Raw genomic sequence first — 5,366 nt, forward strand, 5'->3', positions numbered from 1 at the left:
TGCATGAGACAAGAAATCTCCCAGGCCACTTCTACTTTCTTTTTTGCCACATATCTCCCTTAAGAGCCCTACTTGAATAAAAGAGAGGGGGAAAATAACTCATAAATTGATATTCAAAATACTATCCAGCGGTCACAGAGGCAACAGGGAAGTCAGGCTGAGAAGCTTGTGCCATCCTTGCCCTGAGTTGATCAGAAACCCCCAAGCCTTCTTCCCACAGCTCTGCCTTTCGTGCCTGTGAGTGATGTGAAGTTATTAACATCGCGATCAGATATGTTAACCTAAGTCAGCATCACACTTGAATGAGAAAGATTTCAAGGTCTCATCCCTGGGGAAGGTTCCTTGTCAACATTTCCACATTGGCATAAGAATAAGAAGTTTCATTTTTGTGCTCTCAATACTTAGAGCTGACCCAGTGGTGCCAGAATCACCCTAAGAACTGTGATCTGACAACATCTATTAAAATTATAAATAACCATGCTGCTGAACCCCAAAATCTTTTTTTCTGAGATTCTATGCAGTGGAAATAAAAGGATTTTGGTACATGAGCATTGTTTATACAGGCAAAAAGAACACGGGGGTGGGGGAGGGAAGCAAACTAAAAGTCCCTAAATAGAGAAATGAATGGGGAATGAATGAATTGGGCTATGTCCATATCATGTGTGATGGTTAATTTTATGTGTCAACTTGGCTGGGCCGTGTGCCTAGATATTTGGTCAAACATTATTCTGGCTGTTTCTCTAAAGCTGTTTTTTGGATCAGATTAACATTTAAATTGGTGGACTTTGAAAAAAGCAGATTACCCTCCATAATGAGGGTGGGTTTCATTCAATCAGTTGAAGGCCTTAATAAAATAAAGAGTGACCTCCCCTGAACAAGAAGGAATTCTGCCAGCAGACTGCCTTTGGCCTCTGACTGCAATTCTTTCCTGGGTCTCTTTCAGATTTACCAAGCCTTCACAATTGCATGAGCCAATTCCTTAAAATCAATCAGTCTCTCTCTCTCTCTCTCTCTCTCTCTCTCTCTCTCTCTCTCTCTCTCTCTCTCTCTCTCTTTCTCTATCTGCATATCCTGTTGGTTCTGTTTCCCTGGAGAACCCTGACTAAAACACCATAGAACATTATGCACCGATGAGTTAGCTCTAAGCCTAGGAACCTGCAGGGATTTCCAGGGTGTATTATTAAGTGAAAAAAAAAAGCAAGATACATGTTGTAAAAGAAGCAATGGTCAAAAATGTGCATGTGTATGTTAGACTATAATGTATAAGCATAGAGAAAGGTGTGAAGACAAACATGACAAGTTTTACAGTGGTTGTCTGGAAGGGAAGTAGGGACATAAAAACACTCTAGTGAAATAGGAAAATATTCATCAGATAACGATGAAAATTGTAGAGTATTAAATTCTCTGATAATATTAAAAATATGAAAGTACTAAATGTGCCCCACAGGCAGGGATTAAAAGTGAACATGAAAAAATTTAAAAATTGATATGGTTTTGGATTGAGATTTGGGGCCACTGTTTTTCATAGATAGAAATCTAAGAATTCTTTAGTATTCTTTAATATTATAATAATTTTTAAAAGAGATTCTCGGATACCAGCCACAATAATTCAGATTTGGTAAGGTGGGGAGGGGGCTGGGAATCAGTACTTTTTTAAAAAAAAAAAAAGGCTCCCAGAGTGATTCTTGATACATGGCTGGGGTTGGGAACTGTCACTCACTGCTAATTCAATAATTATTATTTCAAGTTAGAATGCACTTGATTTTTCCCTGAAAACAATTAGTAAAGGAGGGCTCTCAGTGTGAAGAGGAGGGAAATTCCAGGGCCTTGGTTAGCTCCACAGCTGAGTGACCTGCCCCAAAGACCCACCTGCACTTGCTGGAAAGGTCTGCTGAGCCGGCCCTGGGATTCTGTGGAGGGGCGGTGCAGGGGGGTCGGACTGGAGGGCAGGACATTCCCTGCTCTCCCAACTCCACAATCACACCCACTCACTTGCCACCTCTGCTCTTTCAAATGACATCTTTCTCTTGAGAAATGCAGACATTCGTGTAGCACTGTGTTGTTACTTCTTATACATTATCTCATTGGATTTTCGCTAGTTCCTGACAAAGTAGGTGTAGAACTGTTGGTGCCACCATCTCTATCTATAAATAAATGGTGGCAAGGAGTCTTAGAAACTAGTCAGATGACCTCCTGAGACCCAACTATGTCATAGTAGAAGAAATGGTACTTGAACCCCAAGTCTGTCTTCAAATTTCTTTTTACCCACACCCACCCACTCAGCTGCCTTCTCCCATTATTTAAATTATTTGTTAAGTGACACCCTCTTTTCCATTCCTTAAATATCCAGCCTTTATTCTTCGATGATTAGATGTGTAAAACATCTTCTTGTGATTGACACAGGACTGGATGCACGCTATTTTATTTTTGTGTTTGCTTTCGTTGCTAGCTGTTTCGCATCTGCCTTTGTTAGTCATTTTGTGTGGGGGTTTCACTGTACGCATCACAGATTATTCAGAATGGAGAGTTTTATAAACATGTTTGGGACAATGCAAACTGAAATTGGCAAGTTGTATTTTTTCCCCTAAGTGGAAACTATTGTTCCCTTGATGGGATGGTTTGTCTTCTTCATTCCAAGGACACTTGAACAATGGGTTTGAGAGTTGCTTTCCAGGAGGCAGAACAAACATACCACACCTGAGAATCAGAGCAGAGAAGCATCTTGAAATTTGTGATAAGAGTGTATAGTCTCCAGTTAAGGAAAACTTCCCTGGTTTAAAAAAATATAGCATGGAGGGGAGCCAGGCCCACCGGCAGAAGGAGCCTATCATCCCTGCTAGCAGAACACTCTGGGGCCTGGATTTCTGTTCCTGACAAAAATGGGCAAATGTTCCTGGCAAAAATGCCTTTTGCTCATGGAAATGTTTTCCCAATAGAAAGCCCAAATACATTTTCAAAGTATTTCCTGGGTGTCAGCAACTGGTAAGTAAAAAACACTCAACGGAGTAGAGGAAAAAAAAGAGGCTTCAAGTTAGGGTAATTCATAATATTTTGATTAAAAGCCAATGAATTATATAATACGATTTATTATCCAGGGTAGAATCAAAGAAGTTGAAGTATTCCTTAATGAACTGCAAGGACAACTGACTTCACGACCAGAGATTTGTCTGATGACTGAATTCCTTCTGCTCAGCTCAGAATGTACTTGAATCTGACCTTTAGCTCGTAGAGGCTGGTTGCAGAGACTGATAGTGCAGTCTTACTGATGCATGAGTCTCAGCTACCATCTCAGTAAATGTTCTTTCTTGTGACACTGGAACCTGAACAGCCCGGTGGGCTGCGTTTCTTAGTAACTTGGGAAATGAGACCCAACTCACTTTCTTTCCTCCCTCCTAAAAATCAAAGGCCTTGATTTTGTGTCTTTGTCTTTTTTTATGCCACATCCAAGAATGAAGTTGAACGAAACAGCAGCTTGGCACAGGCTAGTGTCATTTGCAAAAGAGCCGGTGATGGAGAGACAGGGCTGCAGGCCATTCTGAAGGCGAAGTCCTGCCTATCTTGTTGTCAGGGGGATGGAACAGCCTTGTCTGAATCAGAAGTGAGATGCCGCAGTCTTGCGCGAGAGAGGGAGAGAGACAGCACAGAAACGGCCCTATTAATCTGACCTCTGGTGGCTGTTCCTTCAGCCCCTTATCTTCCCACCCCTCACTGGCATTAACCATTTTAATTAAGTCATCCAGACACGTGGCCAGCCCCCCTTTCTGAAGGGCACTGAAAAAGACCCCAGCTTCGTTTCTGTATTATCTTCGTAAGGCAGACGGGGAGATAGCCTCTTGCCGTTTCCTCTTGGTGAGTAAAGAAGAGCCCTCTGGTTCCAATGCTTTCTGCCTAAGTGAACAATGGACCACCCTACAATCTAGGAGAATGAAGGTCTTTGGCGTTGTATCCATACAGAACTGACTAAAATGGAAATACTAAGGCATACGCTTTGGTATCAAACAAGTCATCATGAATTTTTCATTGCTGACTTCCCTTGAGCGTTAGCATTAAACATTAATATATAAATATATAAATGTGCCTGCTGCAGCACTGGTTCTAGTTTTCCCCTTTCCCACTCCATACAGGGCTAAATAAAAGACAGCATCATGCTTTGCTTTGCTGTTTGTCAAATACTTTGGTATATATTGACTTATTGGTTCTTCACAGAAATCCATGGATAGTGGCAGTTTTCTTTTGCCCATTTTACAGATAAAGTTGGTGAGTCTCACAGGGTCTGAAGGGATTTGCTCACGGCTGCTCCAACAGCATGGGAAGAACTGGCATTTGTACCTCTTCCCCTTCTCAGACTGATCGCTTTCATTATCATGCATCCAACTTATGGAAAACCATTGCAGCTGTGTAAAACAGTCAGATGCCTCCATGGTGCACTAACATGAGGAAATTGCCACGATGCTGAGCAAATAGTGTGAAACCACAAGTATGTGTATTTGTGTGTGTGTGTTGAATAGAAACAGTTCTGGAAGCATGTACACACAATTGGTAACAGTGGTTACTTCCATGGAAGTGCGTGTGATGAGGGGTGGCATAGCTTCACTATTTATTTTAAATACTTATGTATCATGTGAGTTTTTAAAGACATAAGTATGTGATGTAGGTAATAAAATTTTCTTTTGCTAAAGATAAGTAGCTAATACATCTTCCCCTATCTCAAATCTCTCTTTTTTTTTTTTTCGGTTGTCTACAAATCTGCAGACCTGCAATAAGCAAAAAGAATATTGTTATCCTCCATGTTCAAATCCTCCCGTGACAATAAATGCTGATGCACGTAACCAGTGCATGACAATGCACCGCACCTGCTGCGGTGGGAGGCAGTCTGTGAGCTTAAAACGAGGCACTAACAAACACTGACTCCTTTGTACGTACAAGACGCTTTCCCACGTTAGCCAATTTGATCTTCTCACTACTTATGCAGAGAAGGCATAATTAGCGCCAGTTCTACAGACGATCAATCCAGAACTCGGAAAGAGTAACTTGCCCACAATCACACATACTATGTAGCAGAGCTGCATTTGTGCCTGTTCTATACCGCAATGCCTCCTGGAAACTAGCTTAATGAAAATCGCTTCTCAGTGAAACATAAGATTCGGAATAATGATTGTTTGGTTTTTATTTCGGTTTTTATGAGACCATTGCATTTAATTCCTCTTGGCAATAATCTATCTGATCCTGGCTTATCACAATGAAGAAGTCCCCTGGGAGGAAAACGAGGCCATTGGTTAGTGTGATTTTGTTCAATATAAATTTTATGAGCTAAATAGAATTTTTGGTAGCAGAGACATTTTGAGTTAGAATTGATGATAGACAGA

This window comes from Lemur catta, chromosome 18 (genome assembly GCF_020740605.2).
Source record: "Lemur catta isolate mLemCat1 chromosome 18, mLemCat1.pri, whole genome shotgun sequence".
Lineage (NCBI taxonomy): Eukaryota > Metazoa > Chordata > Mammalia > Primates > Lemuridae > Lemur > Lemur catta.